We start from the raw sequence: 24,396 nt of genomic DNA, 5'->3' as shown, positions 1-24,396 counted from the left end.
TTTTTCTCCAGGGCTCATTGAAGGGAGCTGTGCAGGAGCACTGAGTGCACAACTCCTGTTGTCCCAGCTTCTCCCAGCAGCAGTCACTGTGGAGAAATGTTGCAGGAGTGCAGGGTGTGAGGAAGTTCACAGCTTTTGCAGTCCCAGTCTCTCTCAGGAGGAGGCATTATAGGAAATGGTAGTGAAGCACTGGGTGTGGGGGTGATCACAGCTCCTGCAGGCCCAGCCTCTCCCAGCAGGAGTCACTGTAGGAAATGGTGCAGGTGGATTGGGTGTGGGGTGATCACAGCTTCTATAGTCCCAGCCTCTCCCAGCAGGAGTTACTGTAGGGAATAGTACAGGAGTGTTGGGTGTAGGGGAGCTCACAGCTCTTGTAGTCCTAGCCTTGTTCAGCAGGACAGTAGGGAATGGAGCAGTAGTACTGGGTATTAGAGAGTTCACAGCTGCTGCAACTGCTCCCAGCTTGTGACGGTTTGAAAAATATAACCCCCAGTAAAACTGCCATTAAAATTATTTGATAGCATCGTTCAGCCAATTTCTTTTATATGGGAGTGAGGTCTATCATTAACCTCAAGATATACAGAATGGACCAGTACCCCAACAGAAATCCTACACCTGCAGTTCTGCAAAGAGACACTCTATGTCCACAGAAACACCCCCTAATAATGGATGCAGAGCAGAATTAGGACACTTCCCCTTACTATTCACCATGCAAAAAAGAATATTCAGATTCTGGTGCCACCTCAGTAACAGCAACACAAACTCCCTCCACTCCCAGGGAGTGCAAAACCCTAGGAAAAACACACTCAGCACCTGTGTAGCAAACTTGCCCTTCCAATCCAGCACTAACTCCCAGAACTAAAAAGTAACAGCTCTACTTATGAGAACGCAGCACTGAAAATGTAACTTCAGTGCACCCTCTATTGAGAGGTGCTGATTGGAAGACAGAACAAGCTGCACTGCTATAGATCCCGACACAGAGAGTGCACGCTAAGAGACTGCTTCACCTTGGATGGAGAGACAGATTCTCACCTGACACAGGATAAGTGATCACAGACAAAATCTAAACTTGAAACCCAAGAAGCCAGACTCTTTATGCAGTGCAATGCTGGAGAAATAGAGTAATGTATTTCCTCCTGTGCTGTGCAAAGTACAAACATATCAGAGACACACATTTCATAAAACTAACAGAGAAAAACGAGACTTCCCACAAAAGGAGCAGGAAAACGCTGTATAATCTGGGGGGGAAAGGGGAGGAACAGCATGAAACCAGGTGGGTCCTTCCACCAGGTCAGAAATGTGGTCTGACCAGAGACAATACGGAACAGCACCCAAAGCTGAGAGTTCACCTTGATACTGTAGTTTCTGTATTATTATTTCTGTAATTTTTTCCCCGTCTGATTTTCCATCACTTTTATGTATTACTTTGGCAACACATAGACAATTGTCCTGCCAATGAATCTTGTGTCACTGCTTTTCACAGCACCTTACAGCTGACTAATTTCTGCATTTGTATGAATGTAGAAACCTTCTCTCGGGGGGGGGGGGGGGGGGCACCGTGTACAAAGCAAAGGAATTCTGCAGATTCCCGCCAGCACTGGAAAGCTCAGCCCTCTCATTCAGCAGCAACAACATGGAGAGCTGGGACTGCAGACAGATCCTACCCCCTCATTCTACCTCTCTGCCCGCGCTTGTGAAGACAGATCCTGACGGACCGCTTTCCTGACATGATGTGCTCCTGAGTCTCAGGTGCCTGCTTCTCCGGACACCATGAATGTATACCCAGGCTGGGAAACCACTATATAGCGCTTTTCCTTGTGTAATTATTGAACAAGTTGCCAGGACGCCCTGAATGAGCAGGGATCAATAGCTTTGTGCAGGGAGGTAAAGGATTTGACCTTTGTACCTGTAAGCACCTGGGGAGGTGTGTTGAAATCTTTCAGCTTCTCAGAGCATCCCAGCACCAACACACCAAGCAGAAATAGTCTCATTGCATGGAAAGCTCTACCACTCCCCGATCCTGGTTTTAAAGGGCCTTATTGACCTTGGTAAAACTTGCCTGCAGGAAAATCCCATACTAAAGCCTCTTCTACTCTATAGGGATTTCCGCACAGTACTCCAGGCCATCATTCTCACTAAATTAGATTACTGCAATTCACTCCTGCAGGGCCTTCCAGCATACACCACCAAACCACTCCAGATGGTACTGAATGCCACTGCAAGGATACTTACCAATGCCAAAAAAAGGGACCATATCACCCCGATCCTCCAGCATCTCCATTGGCTGCCCATCAAATATAGGATTCAGTTCAAAACCTGCATGATGATTCACAAGGCCCTACATCACATCTCCCCACTCAACCTAACTTTCCAGCTTCAACTACACTCTTCTAAAAAACCAACCAGAAGGGCATACCAGAATAGAATGATCACACAACCTGCAAAATCTACCCTGAGGAAACGTGCTCTATCTACAGCGGGCCCGTCTCTCTGGAACTCCCTACCACCGGACCTCCGCCTTGAGCCGTGCCATACTACTTTTAAAGTGAAACTCAAGACTTGGCTCTTCCGTCAAGCTTTCCCAGAGAGCTAAAAGCAAGAAGAACAACAACCATCCTTGCCTTACAGCAATAATCTAATGTTTATATTACTTCAGTTACATGTTTCCAAGTTGTGTTCTAAGTTGATCTTAGTTGTTTTTCCCAATAGATTGTACTTTATTATATATTATCCGTTTATTAATTCGATATGTTCCATGTAAACCGCTTCCCCGGCGATAGTTATTTCTGTTAAATGTGAACCGGAGTTATATGTATTGTATACAGGAACTTCCGGTATATAAAAACCAAAAATAAATAAATAAATAAATAAATACTACGGGCCCGCTGTAAAGCGGGTGGACGAGATGGGCCTCACAGGGCTCAATCCACCCTCACACTGTGTGCGTGGGAGCGCAGCACAAGGCCGACATGAGGAGGTGCCACTCGAGAGTAGGGTAAGGCTGCCACATTTCACAGTCTGGCTGGGGCAAAGCGGATGCTGCTGCTGCACTTGCCAACCCACAGGCGACATTTTGGGGGCTCCTGGCACATTCGGAAGTGTCACACAGTTAACAGTAACACGGTAAATGATGGCAGGTGAAGACCCAGGTGGTGCGTTCAGTCTTCGCAGCAAGGTGTCTAGGGTTGTAACTGCCGTTCCATGCAAGCTACCCCAATGCAAGAATATTCCACCTACAATCACCATAGGGAGCTCCATTTCTTCATTTGTATCCTTTAGCCACGAGGATCCTCTCTGTGTTTACGCCACTTCCTTGTAAATTCCATTACCGTTCTTATCGTCAGCGCCTTTTCCAGGAGGGCTGCATGCCTTGCATCCGCCAAGGTTTTTTGTGAAGAAGTACTTCCTGATACTGCTCCTGAGTCCTGCCCCTTGAAGGTTCATATCCATGTTCTACAGCTTCCTTTCCGTCAGGAAATGTTTGATTCTTGTAAATCATTCATACTTTTCAGAGAGGTAAAATTCTGTATCATATTTCCCCTGTCTCTCCTCTCCTCTAGGGGATGCATATTCAGGTCCTTCAGTCTCATCTTTCATGGCTTTTGCTACAGACCCCACACCATTTCGGGTGCCTCTCTCTGGGCTGTCTCAGTCCTGTTTCTACCCTTAATGAGATGGGATCTCCAGAACTGAACACAGTACTCCAGGTAAGGCAAACCGATGACCTGTACAAGGGCATTATCACCTCCTTATTCCTGCTGATTATTCCCCTCTCTATGCAACACTCTGGCTTTAGCTACTGCTTTGTCGCATTGTTTAGCTACCCTCAGATCATCAGACATTCTCACCCCAAAGTGTCTCTTCTTGGTCTGTGCATATCAGTCCTTCACCTCTCATCACACAGTGCTGTCTGACCAATCATAATGCTTGATGTTTTACAGATTTCCTGGTCTTGTCTCAGAAAATCTCTGGACTTGCAGTCCTGTAGGGATGTGTTTTTCTTGTTTGGAACTGCAAGTGCAGAGTTGACTTGGTGCAGAAGCAGAATGGGCTCATTTTTTGTATGTCACGACTTTTGAGTTTGTTGGTAACTTTACACAAAACCCCAAACATTCCAGAAAGTTCTCTCTTAGTATTGGCAGTTTAATTTGAGCTGGGGAAGCAGAGCATCATAATGTGATAGCTCATTGACCGTTGCTGATGTCACCAAGGTACTAGGTCAAGGGCGCATTAGGTATTAAAGGTGCTGTGATAGTTCCGCTCAGGCTGACACTCTCTGAAGGAGATTCAGTCAAAGAGGTCCATGCCGTCTTCTCGCCCCCGGGTGAGACTGCCTTTCAGACTACGCCCTCCTGTCAGGATTATCTTCCCATGCAAGGATCCATTGGTGTCCTGGTCCACAGAGATTGGCCAATTTGCTTTTCATTGTCTTCCCCTGCTCACAGTGGAAAGTCAAATTAGCAAACCAGAAGTGTATATGATCCCACCTGCCAGTTCTTAGCAAGTGAAAAACAGGGAAGGTGAGGGAGGTTAGAGAGAGGATGAGAGAAATTGAAGATGGAGTAAGGGAGAGATAGAACATACAGGGGAGAGATATGCATGTCCATGCCCTAGGAACTACTTTTTGCAAATTACAATATCTGAAGTCCTTGCCTCAGCTTGAAGACATGACAGTGGCCTGAAGTTTGCTCTGATACCTACAAGGTAGAACTGCTCCAGTATGAAATCTCTGTCTTTCCATTTCTCTCCCTCCCTTCTGCATGTCTTTCAGATCTCGCCTTCCCACAGGGCTTAATTTATGGGAGAACATAGTTCTGCCACTTCTTTTTAGATTTATTAGGCAGAGCAGCAGGGCTTGTACTGATCCAGCCCCTCTCCTAAAGGCAGCCTGCGGGGAAGAGTATTAATGATTTACAACCAAGCCTACCCAGAATAGTCTCCTCCCACCTTCACCATAGCTCTCACCACCCCCCGGTGACCGCCCTTTCCTTATATTAAGGAGTTAATTACTTTGTAAATTGTTATTCTTCTTGTTATGACTTCTTGTTTTAATCTATCCTTCCATCCTGCACTTGGTTAACCCCCCACTCAGTTCTCTTTCCCTGTTGATATGTATTTTCCAAGCCTTCTGTTAATATGTGAACCGGTATGATGTCCCCACTAATACCGGTATATAAAAGTTTCTAAATAAATAAATAAATAAGAGGAGACGAGAAGTGGAGCCTGGAGAAGACAGAGCAGAGAACAGCCACTCTACTCCCTAATCCAGCTCCTTCCCTTCTCTTCTACAGAAAACAGGACATAAGAACATAAGAACATGCCATGCTGGGTCAGACCAGGGGTTCATCAAGCCCCGCATCCTGTTTCCAACAGTGGCCAATCCAGGCCATAAGAACCTGGCAAGTACCCAAAAACTAAGTCTATTCCATGTAACCATTGCTAATGGCAGTGGCTATTCTCTAAGTGAACTTAATAGCAGGTAATGGACTTCTCCTCCAAGAACTTATCCAATCCTTTTTTAAACACAGCTATACTAACTGCACGAACCACATCCTCTGGCAACAAATTCCAGAGTTTAATTGTGCGTTGAGTAAAAAAGAACTTTCTCCGATTAGTTTTAAATGTGCCCCATGCTAACTTCATGGAGTGTCCCCTAGTCCTTCTACTATCCGAAAGAGTAAATAACCGATTCACATCTACCCGTTCTAGACCTCTCATGATTTTAATAAGAAAAAGCAGAGCTGAGAGTGTTAGAGCTGCTTCCCCAGAGGGGAGAGCAGCCACATGGCCTTGATTTTTGTGCAATTGAAAGGCCATGAGAGAGGATGGGAAAGGGTGAAGAGACATGAGGTAAATACCTGGCTGCCCTGCTGCTACTGGGCGTGGCTCCATACATATGCATTTATTTATTTATTTATTTAAGGGTTTTCTATACCGACATTCGTTGTTGGACATCAGATCGGTTTACAGGCAACATGGAGTCAGCAACAGAGCTTTACAGTGTAACCAATATAACAGCTTTTACGGAGTAACTATAACAACAGTTCAACAGAACCAGCTAAGCAGATTATATTTGTTAAGTGCAGCAGTAACAGGGTAATAATGTGACCAATAGGGCTTGTTACATAATAAAAATGTATATACATATCTAAATTGAATAGTATAGTTAATGTAATAATATATTTGGGTGTATGGACTGGACTGTTTTTAGTAGAATAAACTAGGGTAAGGCGAAGTTTGGCATTTTCCGTGATGAGAGCTACTGTGTGGGGAGGTGTTAGGATAAGGGCGAGGGGCGTAGGTTATTGTGAGGGCCGGGCGTAGGGCTGGTATAGGATGCATTGCAATAGGATGCAGTGTAGCGTAATATGCACGAGTGTGCATGTGTAGGAGAGAGTTCCCACTTGGGCTCTCCCGCTCATCACTCCCAGCTCTTACCCCTTGCCTTGCTTCACCCCACTCCACCTCCACTGAATGTGTCAGTGAATTAAGCCCAATTCACTGACACATTCAACTAAACTTTCTTTTCCTCAATGACGTGAATTGCATGAACGACATTAGAGAATGCTTTTCCACGGAAAGGGGGGTGGATGCCTGCAATGCCCTCTTGGAAGAAGTTGTAGAGGCGAAAATGGGAACAGAATTTTAAAACCGTAGGGATATACAAAGAGGATCCCTAGTGGCAAGAAGATGGGAGTGAAGCTCTGGGCAACCTTTATAAAGTGGTGGGTACGGTCCACAGCAGCAGCGGAGTAACCTGCCCAGGACGGCAGCTACAGCCCAAGAGCAGCCCTGGCAATTTCCTGCACAAAGCGGTGGTTATGACCTGCATGGAGGGACCATGGATGTTAATGAGCACGGGCAGGCCAGATTGTAAGATGGATGGGGCCTACTAGAAGAGATGGTGGAGGCTATCACTGTAACAGATTTTAAATGTGCTTGGGCTGATACGGATTGGTAGGGAGAGGGTGGAGGGGCTCCCAGCTGCATCGCTCACAAGCATTGCTGGCGTTCTCTGATTCCGCCGACCTGCCAGCGAGTTCGCTTTCTCCCGTGGTGTGTGCTCCCCTGTGGCCTGGCGTCCCCCCTGCATTCCCTGCAGAGACTGCCCTCTCCCCGACTCCGTCCACTGGCAGGAGGGTGCCAGGGCTCTGCTCACTGGCAGTTGCAGTTCCAAAGATTGGCAGCTGTAGGGCTCAAATGGGATTTTAAGATTGCACCCAGAAACGGGCCGGATTTTCAGTCTGCATCCGACATCTCCAGCCAAAAATATGCCTGCTGAAATAAGGTGTAGGGGCGAGCTAGTTGTCCAACACCTGGAAAATTAACTGAACTGCCGCAAGCTGCTTTTATCGGTTGTCTGCATTTAGCCATCCACCTCCACCCGGACACCTGTCATCTTGCTTTGAAATTGTATTAGATGCCCACCTATTCCTTCTGCATAGGGAGGGCAGAAAGGAAGGAATAGCACTTTATTTAAAAAAAAATGTTAAAGCAACTGAAATGCAGGGAGTAGGGGGGAAAGGAGGCGTTGCTGTGGGTTAATGTGGAAAGGTGGAATGGCTTTCACTTTCATCAGAGGACTTCAGAGACCTCCAACTCAGACAGCAGAGCTGGACAGAGATCTAACTGATGGCACAGAGTGAAAGGGGGAAGATTGAAATCTGCTGCGTACTGACTGGAGCAGGACTGGTTAGAAATGGAGAGATTCTGGACTCCCTTCAAGGCTTATGGAACCCACAAGGGAAGGGGCTCGATGCTGGACCTGGTGCCTGCCCACAGGGACAGCATTTCCAAAGTCTTACCTGGGAGCCCAGCGGAGCGCCAGTGATTATCAGGAAGGGGGTCACATGAAGGCCAGAAGGCTTCACCAGCACTGATTTTGTTTAAATGAGGAGGCCCGTAGGGAGGCATGGCAAGGTGTTAGGAAAGCAAATAAAAGTCAGAGGGAAAAGATCAGGATGTAGGTCAAAGGAGGTGACCGAAAAAGATAAGGGCAAAAAAAAAAAATTAGCTTTCAAAAGGTACAAGGGTTACAAAAGGAAAAAATATCTGGAAAAGATGAAAAAAAAAAACAGGGAACATAGTTAGGCTGGCAAAGGTAAAAGTGGAATAAAAGATTGTGCCGTGTGTCCACGGCACAAGGATCACCTGCTACCACAGCAAAGCCAGGTGACCAAAATCTTTTTCTGCTACATCAATGGAGGAGCAGGGAGGCCAGGAGTCAAATCCCACCGCTGCTCCTTGTAACAAGTCACTTTACCTTCCATTATCTCCAGTACAAACTTAGGGCCCGATTTAAAAAGGCTTTTCTCCTATTTAGTGTCTAAGAGAAAAATGCTCAGTAAATGATTGCGCTTGATTGTAAGCCCTCTGGGGACAGGGAAATACCGAAAGTACCTGAATGTAATCTGCTTTGAAGTGTTACAAAAGGCAGACTACAAATCAAATAAATGGAGGATGGGCAGAAGTGTAGAGGAAGGCGGGCATGGATGGTGAGGAAGAAAAAGCAGAAATTCTAAACATATGTTTTTCATCTTTCTCTGAAGAAGGGGTAAGAGAAGGACCACAGAGAGTACAAAAGAATACAGACAGTTTGTATGGAAATAGTTAAACTACAAGTAGACAAAACCCTGGTGCCAGATGGTTCCATCCTAGAATAGTAAGGGAGCTTTTGAAGATCTAACATGATGGAGCACTGATAATAAAACAGATCCATAGCACTGATAACCTGGGGCGGAGTACCAGCCGTGTCTGAAGGAGCCTCGGGTAACCAGATAGGGGGAGATGAAAGATCTCTCTTGCAGGAAGTTGTACACTGCCTGTAAAGTGGATTCCTGCCCCCTCTAATCTGGGCATGGCAGATTAGGCAACTTTCCAAAAACAGTTCAAAGCCTCGGGGGCAGTGTCTTCCATCAGGAGTGGTGTGGCAGGTCTGGGCTCTTAAAACAGCTTGCGCAGAGAAGATCTGTCAGCGTTTCTCAGACTCTGGGATGATTTTGTACCCGGGCTGTTATGATGTGGATTTCATTGCTTTTGTCTGGGACAATGTGTTCCAACAGCTCCATCAACAAACAGTTCTTAAAGCTGCAGGACCAGCCATAGCCTTCAAATTAAAAACCTGCCTTAATTCTTGCCTGTATTGCTTCCATTTTGGGTCTTGTTTTGGGATCTCCTTTTTTTCTATGTATTGTATAATGTCTAACGATCTGAAGTCGGCAAAACAATGTGACAAGGCGATAGCTAAAGCCAGAAGAATGCTGGGCTGCATAGAGAGAGGAATATCGAGTAAGAAATGGGAAGTGATAATCCCCTTGTACAGGTCCTGGGTGAGGCCTCACCTGGAGTACTGTGTTCAGTTCTGGAGACCGTATCTCCGAAAAGACAGAGACAAGATGGAGGCGGTCCAGAGAAGGGTTGACCAAAAAGGTAGAAGGTCTTCATCGAATGACTTAGGAGGAGAGATTGAAGAATCTAAATATGTACACCCTGGAGGAAAGGAGGAGCAGGGGTGATATGATACAGACTTTCAGATACTTGAAAGGTTTTAATGATCGAAAGACAACAACAAACATTTTCCGTCGGAAAAAAATCAGCAGAACAAGGGGTCACGATTTGAAGCTCCAGGGAGGAAGACTCAGAACCAATGTCAGGAAGTATTTCTTCACGGAGAGGGTGGTGGATGCCTGGAACGCCTTTCCGGAGGAAGTGGTGAAGACCAAAACTGTGAAGGATTTCAAAGGGGCGTGGGATAAACACTGTGGATCCATAAAGTCTAGAGGACGTGAATGAATGTGGAAAAAAGGATTTGCATTCACAAAAAAACAGGGAGTAGCTTGCTTGTAACGGCGGTTACTACCCCAAACCAAATAAGCCTGATATTTCACTTTCAATGCATATCCAGTATAGCTCTCTGCTTCAATGGCAAGGGAGAAAGACTGATACTTCACGCATATCCAGCATAGCTCTCTGCTTTAACGGCAGGGGAGAAAGACTGATGCTTCACACATAACCAGCATAACTCTCTGCCTCAACGGCAGGGGGAATGAAGAAAAGAGGATCTATATACAGACAACAACCAAAAAGGACTGAATTACATAGTCTGGGAAAACAAATAAGCATGGGTGTAGCTTGCTTATTGCGGCGGTTACTACCCCTAACTAATTAAGCTAAATATTTCACATAGATGCAGCTCCAACACTGCTCTCTGCATTAATGGTGGGGGTGGAAGGGAACTAGAACCAAAAGGTTACTAAGAGCCAAAAGTAACAGATAAGTATGAGAAAAAAATGTGCAAAGCTTGCTGGGCAGACTGGATGGGCCGTTTGGTCTTCTTCTGCCTTCATTTCTATGTTTCTATGTTTCTATGTTTTATTGATTGGAATAAATTGTTTGGCCACACTCCTATTTTTAAAATCTCCTTTTCTGAGTCCTCCTCGCCTCTTTCAGCTGTCTGTGCTGTATTCCTGCTTTATATATCACACTTTGATACCCATATGGAGCTGTGATGAAGATCCGCTCTTCAGCTGTCCATGCTGTATTCCTGCATTACATGTATCAGTGTGACACCGGCATAGGGTTCTGATGAAGATTCACACTTCAGCTATCCATGCTGTATTCCTGCTTTTGATGTATCAGTGTGACACCGGCGTAGGGTTCTGATGAAGATTCACGCTTCAGCTATCCATGCTGTATTCCTGCATTACATGTATCAGTGTGACACCGGCGTAGGGTTCTGATGAAGATTCACACTTCAGCTATCCATGCTGTATTCCTGCATTACATGTATCAGTGTGACACCGGCGTAGGGTTCTGATGAAGATTCACGCTTCAGCTATCCATGCTGTATTCCTGCTTTTGATGTATCAGTGTGACACCGGCGTAGGGTTCTGATGAAGATTCACACTTCAGCTATCCATGCTGTATTCCTGCATTACATGTATCAGTGTGACACCGGCGTAGGGTTCTGATGAAGATTCACGCTTCAGCTATCCATGCTGTATTCCTGCATTACATGTATCAGTGTGACACCGGCATAGGGTTCTGATAAAGATTCACACTTCAGCTATCCATGCTGTATTCCTGCTTTACATGTATCAGTGTGACACCGGCGTAGGGTTCTGATGAAGATTCACGCTTCAGCTATCCATGCTGTATTCCTGCATTACATGTATCAGTGTGACACCGGCATAGGGTTCTGATGAAGATTCACACTTCAGCTATCCATGCTGTATTCCTGCTTTACATGTATCAGTGTGACACCGGCATAGGGTTCTGATAAAGATTCACACTTCAGCTATCCATGCTGTATTCCTGCTTTACATGTATCAGTATGACACCGGCATAGGGTTCTGATGAAGATTCACACTTCAGCTATCCATGCTGTATTCCTGCATTACATGTATCAGTGTGACACCGGCGTAGGGTTCTGATGAAGATTCACGCTTCAGCTGTCCATGCTGTATTCCTGCTTTACATGTATCAGTGTGACACCGGCATAGGGTTCTGATGAAGATTCACGCTTCAGCTATCCATGCTGTATTCCTGCATTACATGTATCAGTGTGACACCGGCATAGGGTTCTGATGAAGATTCACACTTCAGCTATACATGCTGTATTCCTGCTTTACATGTATCAGTGTGACACCGGCATAGGGTTCTGATGAAGATTCACACTTCAGCTATCCATGCTGTATTCCTGCATTACATGTATCAGTGTGACACCGGCATAGGGTTCTGATGAAGATTCACACTTCAGCTATCCATGCTGTATTCCTGCATTACATGTATCAGTGTGACACCGGCGTAGGGTTCTGATGAAGATTCACGCTTCAGCTGTCCATGCTGTATTCCTGCTTTACATGTATCAGTGTGACACCGGCATAGGGTTCTGATGAAGATTCACGCTTCAGCTATCCATGCTGTATTCCTGCATTACATGTGTCAGTGTGACACCGGCATAGGGTTCTGATGAAGATTCACACTTCAGCTATCCATGCTGTATTCCTGCATTACATGTATCAGTGTGACACCGGCATAGGGTTCTGATGAAGATTCACACTTCAGCTATCCATGCTGTATTCCTGCATTACATGTATCAGTGTGACACCGGCATAGGGTTCTGATGAAGATTCACACTTCAGCTATCCATGCTGTATTCCTGCTTTACATGTATCAGTGTGACACCGGCATAGGGTTCTGATGAAGATTCACACTTCAGCTATCCATGCTGTATTCCTGCTTTACATGTATCAGTGTGACACCGGCATAGGGTTCTGATGAAGATTCACACTTCAGCTATCCATGCTGTATTCCTTCTTTACATGTATCAGTGTGACACCGGCATAGGGTTCTGATGAAGATTCACACTTCAGCTGTCCATGCTGTATTCCTGCTTTACATGTATCAGTGTGATGCCTGCATGGGACTCCTAATGAAGATCTGCTCTACAGCTATCCATGCTGTATTCCTGCTTTACATGTATCAGTGTGACACCGGCATAGGGTTCTGATGAAGATTCACACTTCAGCTATCCATGCTGTATTCCTGCTTTACATGTATCAGTGTGACACCGGCATAGGGTTCTGATGAAGATTCACACTTCAGCTGTCCATGCTGTATTCCTTCTTTACATGTATCAGTGTGACACCGGCATAGGGTTCTGATGAAGATTCACACTTCAGCTGTCCATGCTGTATTCCTGCTTTACATGTATCAGTGTGACACCGGCGTAGGGTTCTGATGAAGATTCACACTTCAGCTATCCATGCTGTATTCCTGCTTTACATGTATCAGTGTGACACCAGCATAGGGTTCTGATGAAGATTCACACTTCAGCTATCCATGCTGTATTCCTGCTTTACATGTATCAGTGTGACACCGGCATAGGGTTCTGATGAAGATTCACACTTCAGCTATCCATGCTGTATTCCTGCTTTACATGTATCAGTGTGACACCGGCGTAGGGTTCTGATGAAGATTCACACTTCAGCTGTCCATGCTGTATTGCTGCATTACATGTATCAGTGTGACACCGGCGTAGGGTTCTGATGAAGATTCACACTTCAGCTGTCCATGCTGTATTCCTGCTTTACATGTATCAGTGTGACACCGGCATAGGGTTCTGATGAAGATTCACACTTCAGCTATCCATGCTGTATTCCTGCTTTACATGTATCAGTGTGACACCGGCATAGGGTTCTGATGAAGATTCACACTTCAGCTATCCATGCTGTATTCCTGCTTTACATGTATCAGTGTGACACCGGCATAGGGTTCTGATGAAGATTCACACTTCAGCTATCCATGCTGTATTCCTGCTTTAAATGTATCAGTGTGACACCGGCGTAGGGTTCTGATGAAGATTCACACTTCAGCTATCCATGCTGTATTCCTGCTTTACATGTATCAGTGTGACACCGGCGTAGGGTTCTGATGAAGATTCACACTTCAGCTATCCATGCTGTATTCCTGCTTTACATGTATCAGTGTGACACCGGCATAGGGTTCTGATGAAGATTCACACTTCAGCTATCCATGCTGTATTCCTGCATTACATGTATCAGTGTGATACCGGCATAGGGTTCTGATAAAGATTCACACTTCAGCTATCCATGCTGTATTCCTGCTTTACATGTATCAGTGTGATGCCTGCATGGGACTCCTAATGAAGATCCGCTCTACAGCTATCCATGCTGTATTCCTGCTTTACATGTATCAGTGTGATGCCTGCATGGGACTCCTAATGAAGATCCGCTCTACAGCTGTCCATTCTGTATTCCTACTTTACATGTATCAGTGTGACACCGGCATAGGGTTCTGATGAAGATTCACACTTCAGCTATCCATGCTGTATTCCTGCTTTACATGTATCAGTGTGACACCGGCATAGGGTTCTGATGAAGATTCACACTTCAGCTATCCATGCTGTATTCCTGCATTACATGTATCAGTGTGATACCGGCATAGGGTTCTGATAAAGATTCACACTTCAGCTATCCATGCTGTATTCCTGCATTACATGTATCAGTGTGATGCCTGCATGGGACTCCTAATGAAGATCCGCTCTACAGCTATCCATGCTGTATTCCTACTTTACATGTATGAAAATGGTGCCGACCGGGCCAGGTGCGAGGGTGCACCTGGTGCCGTTTTTAGGTTTCGGGGGTATGGAAAGTGGGTCGAGGGGGTGGGCTGGGACACTACTTTTTTTTTCTTTCGGGGGGAGGGGGTGCCTGGGACCTTTTTATTTTTTCAATCAGGGGGACAGTTGCTGTCACTTGGAGGGAGTTGCACGGTGTGGCAGAGGAGGGAATCTGTCACTTGGGAGGTTATGATTGCAGGGGGCCGGGGCTTTATTTTATGTTTTAGCTTTGGGCAGGGCAGAAGGGGCAGGAGCTGTCGCTGTGCGTATTTTTTTTTTAAACATTTTGTGGGAGTCAGTGCAGCCTCGACTTGCGGCCATGGGTTGAGATAGGGGTCAGCAGTGACCCCCACTCAGCCTCCCCATTTGCCATGATTTTTTTTTCTTGCCACTTTAGATGTGCGGTGGGAGCCTCAGGACCTGTGTTAGGGTCCTGGGCCTCCTGCTTCACCACTGACGCATTTTACATAGGTGTTATTTTATCACCGCTGACCACCTTCTCGCTCGATGAGGATAAAATAGTTACAGCAACTTGACTAGCAATGACTTTCTTTGCATGCATTTGCATTACTCATGCATGCAAATCACATGCAAAAGAAGGTTATTGTAATAGGGAATGGTATCTGGGCAGGGAGATGCAAAATATTGCGAATACTGTGCGATATACGCAATATAACACGCGTTAGTGTACTGACGCAGCTTGCTGCACCGTTCCCTTAGATTGTGAGCCCTCTGGGGACAGGTGAATACCTACAGCACTTGAATGTAATCCACTTTGAAGCGCCTACAAAGTGGAATATAAATAATTACCTAAAAAACATATTTTCAAGTGTGCATGAGGGGTGGGGGAGCATCAAGAAAACCGGGTCCTAGTGAATGTCCAGCTATTGCCCGTAACTCTAAAAGCTAAGGGGAAAAGAGGAGAGGGAGGGAGAAGGAGAGCGGGCAGAAAGAAATGCCCTGGGCTTGCAGGCGGAGAGAGCTGAAGCTGGATACAAGGAAGGATCCCCTGCCGGAGGATGATGAAGACCAGCTCTGCCACTCAGAAGACATCCCTCACTCCTTCCTCCGGGAACCTGGCTGCCACCAGGCTGGCTCCATCCCCAGCCCCGCCTGCCACGTTTCCTCCGCCAGTCGTGGAATCTGGTTTGGTGCACGGGAGGTTAGGGTAGCCCGGACTCCCGAATCCACGCAGCTGAAGCTGCTTTCGGTCTGGTGAGCTTTCAGGCAGATAATGGTGTTTTTGGGATCCCGAAGGGCCGCATCTGATGCGAACTAAAAAAAAAAAACCCACACCTAAAGAGCTGAAATGCTTTGGGCCTTGGTATTGGTGGATATAGGGGAACAAGCCCCAGGGTGAGGTTTGGTGAAATCGCTTCTTCAGAAGGCCCTGGATGGCTAAGGACCCAACTTCACTCAAAAATATGTAAAAAAATTCAGCACCAGCACAGTGCTGTTAGGTCCGAGTTTAAACTGGCTTGGAGGGTAATGGTCTGTTCCTGTTAATGGAAGATGGTTTAGATAAATAATTTACTAGAGAACTTGTGAGGCTTACAGAGCCTGTCACCTCTAGGACTGGAGGGAGCAGGGGATGGGAGCAGGGATACAGAGCCTGTCACCTCTAGGACTGGAGGGATCAGGGGATGGGGGCAGGGATACAGAGCCTGTCACCTCTAGGACAGGAGGGAGCAGGGGATGGGAGCAGGGATACAGAGCCTGTCACCTCTAGGACTGGAGGGATCAGGGGATGGGGGCAGGGATACAGAGCCTGTCACCTCTAGGACAGGAGGGAGCAGGGGATGGGAGCAGGGGATGGGAGCAGGGATACAGAGCCTGTCACCTCTAGGACAGGAGGGAGCAGGGGATGGGAGCAGGGATACAGAGCCTGTCACCTCTAGGACTGGAGGGCTCAGGGGATGGGAGCAGGGATACAGAGCCTGTCACCTCTAGGACTGGAGGGCTCAGGGGATGGGAGCAGGGATACAGAGCCTGTCACCTCTAGGACAGGAGGGATCAGGGGATGGGAGCAGGGATACAGAGCCTGTCACCTCTAGGACTGGAGGGCTCAGGGGATGGGAGCAGGGATACAGAGCCTGTCACCTCTAGGACTGGAGGGCTCAGGGGATGGGAGCAGGGATACAGAGCCTGTCACCTCTAGGACTGGAGGGATCAGGGGATGGGAGCAGGGATACAGAGCCTGTCACCTCTAGGACTGGAGGGATCAGGGGATGAGCGCAGGGATACAGAGCCTGTCACCTCTAGGACTGGAGGGATCAGGGGATGGGAGCAGGGATACAGAGCCTGTCACCTCTAGGACTGGAGGGATCAGGGGATGGGAGCAGGGATACAGAGCCTGTCACCTCTAGGACAGGAGGGAGCAGGGGATGGGAGCAGGGATACAGAGCCTGTCACCTCTAGGACTGGAGGGATCAGGGGATGGGAGCAGGGATACAGAGCCTGTCACCTCTAGGACTGGAGGGATCAGGGGATGAGCGCAGGGATACAGAGCCTGTCACCTCTAGGACAGGAGGGATCAGGGGATGGGAGCAGGGATACAGAGCCTGTCACCTCTAGGACTGGAGGGATCAGGGGATGGGAGCAGGGATACAGAGCCTGTCACCTCTAGGACTGGAGGGCTCAGGGGATGGGAGCAGGGATACAGAGCCTGTCACCTCTAGGACTGGAGGGATCAGGGGATGGGAGCAGGGATACAGAGCCTGTCACCTCTAGGACTGGAGGGATCAGGGAATGGGAGCAGGGATACAGAGCCTGTCACCTCTAGGACTGGAGGGATCAGGGGATGGGAGCAGGGATACAGAGCCTGTCACCTCTAGGACTGGAGGGATCAGGGGATGGGAGCAGGGATACAGAGCCTGTCACCTCTAGGACTGGAGGGATCAGGGAATGGGAGCAGGGATACAGAGCCTGTCACCTCTAGGACTGGAGGGATCAGGGGATGAGCGCAGGGATACAGAGCCTGTCACCTCTAGGACTGGAGGGATCAGGGGATGGGAGCAGGGATACAGAGCCTGTCACCTCTAGGACTGGAGGGATCAGGGGATGAGCGCAGGGATACAGAGCCTGTCACCTCTAGGACAGGAGGGATCAGGGGATGGGAGCAGGGATACAGAGCCTGTCACCTCTAGGACTGGAGGGATCAGGGGATGGGAGCAGGGATACAGAGCCTGTCACCTCTAGGACTGGAGGGCTCAGGGGATGGGAGCAGGGATACAGAGCCTGTCACCTCTAGGACTGGAGGGATCAGGGGATGGGAGCAGGGATACAGAGCCTGTCACCTCTAGGATAGGAAGGATCAGGGGATGGATGCAGGGATGCAAAATCTGTAAAACCTCTAGGACCGGAGGATTCAGGGATCAGGCACAGGGATGCAGAGCTTGTCAGCTCTAGGATTATAGGACTTGGAGGATGGGCACAGGGATACAGAGCCTGTCACCTCTAGGACTGGAAGGCTCAGGGGATGGGAGCAGGGATACAGAGCCTGTCACCTCTAGGACTGGAAGGCTCAGGGGATGGGCACAGGGATACAGAGCCTGTCACCTCTAGGACTGGAGGGATCAGGGGATGGGAGCAGGGATACAGAGCCTGTCACCTCTAGGACTGGAAGGCTCAGGGGATGGGCACAGGGATACAGAGCCTGTCACCTCTAGGACTGGAGGGATGGGTGCAGGGATACAGAGCCTGTCCCCTCTAGGACTGGAGGGATCAGGGGATGGGAGCAGGGATACAGAGCCTGTCCCCTCGAGAACTGGAAGGCTCAGGGGATGGGCACAGGGATTCAGATTCTGTCACCTCTAGGACTGGAGGGCTCAGGGGATGGGCACAGGGATTCAGATTCTGTCACCTCTAGGACTGGAGGGATGGGTGCAGGGATACAGAGCCTGTCCCCTCTAGGACTGGAGGGATCAGGGGATGGGAGCAGGGATACAGAGCCTGTCCCCTCGAGAACTGGAAGGCTCAGGGGATGGGCACAGGGATTCAGATTCTGTCACCTCTAGGACTGGAGGGCTCAGGGGATGGGCACAGGGATACAGAGCCTGTCACCTCTAGGACTGGAGGGATCAGGGGATGGGAGCAGGGATACAGAGCCTGTCACCTCTAGGACTGGAGGGATCAGGGGATGGGCACAGGGATACAGAGCCTGTCACCTCTAGGACTGGAGGGATCAGGGGATGGGCACAGGGACACAGAGCCTGTCACCTCTAGGACTGGAGGGATCAGGGGATGGGAGCAGGGATACAGAGCCTGTCACCTCTAGGACTGGAGAGATCAGGAGATGGGTGCAGTGATACAGAGCCTGTCACCTCTAGGACTGGAGGGATCAGGGGATGGGAGCAGGGATACAGAACCTGTCACCTCTAGGACTGGAGGGATCAGGGGATGGGAGCAGGGATACAGAGCCTGTCACCTCTAGGACTGGAGGGATCAGGGGATGGGAGCAGGGATACAGAGCCTGTCACCTCTAGGACTGGACGGATCAGGGGATGGGATCAGGGATACAGAGCCTGTCACCTCTAGGACTGGAGGGATCAGGGGACGGGAGCAGGGATACAGAGCCTGTCACCTCTAGGACTGGAGGGATCAGGGGACGGGAGCAGGGATACAGAGCCCGTCACCTCTAGGACTGGAGGTATCAGGGGATGGGGGCAGGGATACAGAGCCTGTCACCTCTAGGACTGGAGGGCTCAGGGGATGGGCACAGGGATATAGAGCGTCTCATCTCCAGGACTGGCGGGCTCAGGACTGGAATAGGGGCACAGAACTTGTCACATCTAAAACTGGAGTATTCAGGGGATGGGACACAGGGAGAAGGCGGTTTACATGGTAATAAATATAGCAGGACAGAAAATAATACCAATAAATGAATAGCAAAATATAAACTCTAGCTAACTAAATGACACCAAGTTATTAAAACAGCACACAAGATTTACTAAAACTTCTCTGCTTAAAAATGACAAGACACAATGCCTCATGCATGGACCAACAGCAAATACATAGTTCAATCAAGTAAGCAGGTGAAAGTGAACAGTCCAGGTTTTCAGCTACAGCTTCGGGCCTGCCCAGATGGACAGGGGGCCAGGCTATCCCTTCCCCCCCCCCCCAGCTGAAATCCGGTGCTTGCTCAAAGTGTAGGCAGGAAGTAAAATATTACCGAAGCTGGTTTAATAGATTACAGAAAATAAACAGATAATAAAGCCGTGTGGCGGACATGTGGCAGCTGTAAGATTAAATGGCAAAATGTACAGAAAAGAAACTCTGCTCTGCAGCGTTTCTATTGCCTGCAATCGAGTGCTGCAGACAATTCTGGCCCCCTGTTTTGTTTGCTGATGACTCTCTCCCAGCCTGCGCGTCCTGTCTCTGAGCCCAGGTAGGGTTCTGGGCACCATCGTTCAGCGATACCACAGCCCTCCTTCCGACTGGCCCCTTGGGTGTCACTTATGAACCTTGGACGGCTGGACAAACCAGCTCACCTTTTTGACCCTGCTGGGATTCCTGTCCGCCATTTAGATTTCAAATTTTCTATGGTAATTTTTCAGGAAGGTGAAAGCAGCCCGTAAACCAACCCAGAGACGGCTCTGGGTAAACGTCTCTGCCCCCTGCTCGTTGCAAGCCAGAGTCGGCCAGCTCGTGAAGCAGCCATGCTAGAGGGGACCCGACCCGATTCGGTGTCCGCTCTTGCAAGCTCCTCCTGCCCATTACAAACCTGAGCCATCGGTGTCGCTTGCGGGCATCGCAGTGACACACAATCAGGCCGACGCAATATCGGCGCGTGTTAAACGGGCGCTCAGCTTCCCTCAGCACACGCCGGTCCACCTCTCCTGGGTGCCTGGTTTAATATTTAAATCGGGTGCCACGGTGAAAAGGAGGCGCTAGGAGAAAAATTGCGCACCCCTAGCACCTTCTTGGCAGCGGGCGCCCGGGTGAGGTGGCCGTCAGCCGGTTAGGGAAATGGACGCTCAGTTTTACCAGTGTCCGATTTACTAACCTGGCACAGCCATGGGTTAGAAAAATGGAGGCGTCCCTTTTCCTAACCTGACCGCTGCACACTTTTTAAAACATTTTCCTATTTTGGTTGCTCCGACTTAATATCACACCAATATCTAAGTCAGAGGAACCGAAAAAAGGAACAGAAAAGCCTACAAAAATTAACGCCTGCTCCGGGCAGGCGTTAATTTTTGTAGGGTTAAAATGTGCACATTGGGTGTACATTTTTTTTTTTTTTAAATTGCATTCAATGAGCGCTCTTACCTTCGCGGGAGGTTGAATGTGCCTTTTGGACACGCTAATCCCCTTATAGCATAAGGAGTTTTGGACGCGTGTCCAACCACGGGTTAAGCGGTGAGCTCGGCTGGCGCACTCTATTGCATTGGCCTTAAAATGTGGCCACAGAAAAAAAATTTTTTAAAAAAAAGGGGAGAACTCTTTATTCACTCAAAAAGCATACAAATATGAGCTATGAAACAGGATCAAATGAAAGGAGCCCTATGAATAAGACCCACAGAGGCAGCAATAGAGAGAAAAAACGTTGGTGAATGCCATTGGACCTTTAAGCAGGGAAACAGCAAGAGAGAGAGAGAGAGAGAGTGAGGACCCTCCACAGCCCAAGCAGGGGTGTGCACTGCCGCTGCTGCATGACTCATTAGATATGGCACTGGTTCCCAGCACCGTCCTGGAGACAGACCTAACTGGTGTAATTTCCAGGACAGGTCCAATGAGTATGCATGAGATGGATGTATCGACACTGGGTTTCCCATGCAGACAAACGATCTGATACAAAACATTGCAGACCGGTCAGGTGCGTCTCCAGGACAGGGTTGGGGTTCAGTCTGATACAAAACATTGCAGACCGGTCAGGTGCGTCTCCAGGACAGGGTTGGGGTTCAGTCTGATACAAAACATTGCAGACCGGTTAGGTGCGTCTCCAGGACAGGGTTGGGGTTCAGTCTGATACAAAACATTGCAGACCGGTAAGGTGCGTCTCCAGGACAGGGTTGGGGTTCAGTCTGATACAAAACATTGCAGACCGGTCAGGTGCGTCTCCAGGACAGGGTTGGGGTTCAGTCTGATACAAAACATTGCAGACCGGTCAGGTGCGTCTCCAGGACAGGGTTGGGGTTCAGTCTGATACAAAACATTGCAGACCGGTCAGGTGCGTCTCCAGGACAGGGTTGGGGTTCAGTCTGATACAAAACATTGCAGACCGGTCAGGTGCGTCTCCAGGACAGGGTTGGGGTTCAGTCTGATACAAAACATTGCAGACCGGTCAGGTGCGTCTCCAGGACAGGGTTGGGGTTCAGTCTGATACAAAACATTGCAGACCGGTCAGGTGCGTCTCCAGGACAGGGTTGGGGTTCAGTCTGATACAAAACATTGCAGACCGGTCAGGTGCGTCTCCAGGACAGGGTTGGGGTTCAGTCTGATACAAAACATTGCAGACCGGTTAGGTGCGTCTCCAGGACAGGGTTGGGGTTCAGTCTGATACAAAACATTGCAGACCGTTCAGGTGCGTCTCCAGGACAGGGTTGGGGTTCAGTCTGATACAAAACATTGCAGACCGGTCAGGTGCGTCTCCAGGACAGGGTTGGGGTTCAGTCTGATACAAAACATTGCAGACCGGTCAGGTGCGTCTCCAGGACAGGGTTGGGGTTCAGTCTGATACAAAACATTGCAGACCGGTCAGGTGCGTCTCCAGGACAGGGTTGGGGTTCAGTCTGATACAAAACATTGCAGACCGGTCAGGTGCGTATCCAGGACAGGGTTGGGGTTCAGTCTGATACAAAACTTTGCAGACCGGTTAGGTGCGTCTCCAGGACAGGGTTGGGGTTCAGTCTGATACAAAACATTGCAGACCGGTTAGGTGCGTCTCCAGGACAGGGTTGGGGTTCAGTCTGATACAAAACATTGCAGACCGGTTAGGTGCGTCTCCAGGACAGGGTTGGGGTTCAGTCTGATACAAAACATTGCAGACCGGTTAGGTGCGTCTCCAGGACAGGGTTGGGGTTCAGTCTGATACAAAACATTGCAGACCGGTTAGGTGCGTCTCCAGGACAGGGTTGGGGTTCAGTCTGATACAAAACATTGCAGACCGGTCAGGTGCGTCTCCAGGACAGGGTTAGGGTTCAGTCTGATACAAAGCATTGCAGACCGGTTAGGTGCGTCTCCAGGACAGGGTTGGGGTTCAGTCTGATACAAAACATTGCAGACCGGTTAGGTGCGTCTCCAGGACAGGGTTGGGGTTCAGTCTGATACAAAACATTGCAGACCGGTTAGGTGCGTCTCCAGGACAGGGTTGGGGTTCAGTCTGATACAAAACATTGCAGACCGGTTAGGTGCGTCTCCAGGACAGGGTTGGGGACCCCTGAGATTCGGTTATTACCTTCAGGATGTCCAGGGGGTCTTCCAGTTGCCGCTGCTGCTGCTGCTGGAGCTGTTCCTTGAAAGCCGGGGAAGTGGCGAGAGAGCCGATGCCACGCTGAAAGCAGAGAGATCAGAGCTTGCGTTGGAAGAAAGCATTTTTGTACAGGACTCCCAGACCCACACTTGCAAGGCGGAGTTGCACCCCAGTGCCTAGAGGGGAAGACTTGAGGACAGTCTTGGATTTTAAACATCCGTCCCAGGGGAATGTGGAGTTTGTGGTTATAAAATTGTCTGTCTGATAGGCAGGTAAAACTGTTCGGTGGGCATATAAGTTTACCCGGACTAAGAGTGGAGGCTGGAGTTGAACCTTTGGATTTTCAGAAGTGCGCATGTAAACTTTCCTGCAAAATTACTGCCTACAAATTAGCAGACGTGGCTGATTGTGAGTGGCTGGAGTGGGGTCATTTTCAGAGTGCAAGTCGGCTTTCCAAAACGGGCGTAATGCAAGCACTTATTTAACGTAAACTTTATGCAACAAATTTACCCCACTGTGTCAGGCTATTGCGGCCGCCAGCCAGGAAATCTTTCCCTGTCCCCGCAAAGAACTGCAGGAAGCTGCGCGCTCTACACAACCTGACACGGTGCCTAAGGAAAGAGTGAGGGGGATCGTTGGGTCACATGACGTGACCACACGGAATAGGTCTCGCTGACAATTACCATACCTGACCCAGATTTCGGTTGGACAGGGACGACCATTTTCCTTCTTACTTTCGAAGTAAATTTTCAAAGGGGTTTTGCGGGTAAAAGCAGCAGGTATTTGTGGATATGTTATTTTATACATGTTGAGAGTGTGCGCACATATTTTCCATTTCATGCATCTATTTTACCAGTGGAAAATAAGGGCAGGCTGGGGCATGCTGGGCAGGGTTCAGAAGTACACACATGGCAGCTGCTATTATGTAAGAGGCTTACGAGCATACGTTACCGAACTCATTCGCACACCTGCTAATCGACTCGCGCAAGTGAAATCGCTCTTGTCTGTTGACTGCAATGTTTGGGGGGAATGTCTGGGTGAACTGGCGGGGGATTAGGGTGAACTGGAGACGGAATGGGTGAACTGGAGGAGGTATCGGCAAACTGGTGACTTCAAGTGCTTGGGCAAGAAAGTATTTTCAAAATGGCATACACACATACTTTACAAAATGCCTGCTTCTGTGTATAAATCGTTATTACCTATACCTGTTATATATTTATGCGCATGTATATTTATGAAATAGGCAGAGAAAGGATGTGTTTTGTTTTCATGCCTTGGAGATATCCGTGCGTACTGAAGCATTTGTGTATACCTTTGGAGCAAACTACACGGTATTTTAGAAACTGTGCAGCTCCCGCAGTGCAGTTTATAAAATACTGGCACTAATCTCTGTGTGTGTGTCCACTTCCACATGCAAATGCTGCATCATGGATAGGTTTGAAAGTTAGGCTCCCTGTGAGCCCCTGTACCTCCACTGACCTCCTTCTCCAACCCCATGCTTTCCCATTCTCTTGTACATCTTTTCTCTTCCCATCCTTTCCCTGCACCTCTTCCCATGCCTTAGTACCCTTCCCTTCCTTTCCCTTTCCTCTTTCTTTAGTTATCCAAATTAATTCTCCTCTTTACCTCTCTGGGAGTAGATGACTTCTAGTCATCTAAAGTGAGCATGGCCAAATAGCTTAAATAATAATGAGAAAAATGCAAAATGTGCCCTCTACAGTCTAAACAGGAAAGGAGAGAGATGATAGAAGCATTCAAATACTTAGCAGCTTTCAGTAAGGTACAGAAAGAGGGCATTTTCCATATAAAAGTCAAGTCAAGGACAAGAAGTCGTAATATGAGG

At 48.4% G+C, this 24,396-nt stretch overlaps 1 protein-coding gene across 1 annotated transcript in view; it reads right to left on the bottom strand.

The window, feature by feature from the left end:
* The window catches only part of EPPK1 (epiplakin 1), a 110,691-nt gene that overhangs the window by 84,126 nt on the left and 2,169 nt on the right, over nucleotides 1-24,396 (bottom strand). Inside the window, exon 2 of the mRNA XM_029592255.1 lies at nucleotides 22,539-22,634. The gene's annotated coding sequence lies outside the window, so the exon portion shown is untranslated. The remainder of the gene's footprint in view (nucleotides 1-22,538; nucleotides 22,635-24,396) is intronic.

The sequence above is a fragment of the Rhinatrema bivittatum genome, chromosome 2 (assembly GCF_901001135.1).
Source record: "Rhinatrema bivittatum chromosome 2, aRhiBiv1.1, whole genome shotgun sequence".
In the NCBI taxonomy this organism is placed as follows: domain Eukaryota; kingdom Metazoa; phylum Chordata; class Amphibia; order Gymnophiona; family Rhinatrematidae; genus Rhinatrema; species Rhinatrema bivittatum.
This window is presented reverse-complemented; position numbering and strand designations above follow the sequence as displayed.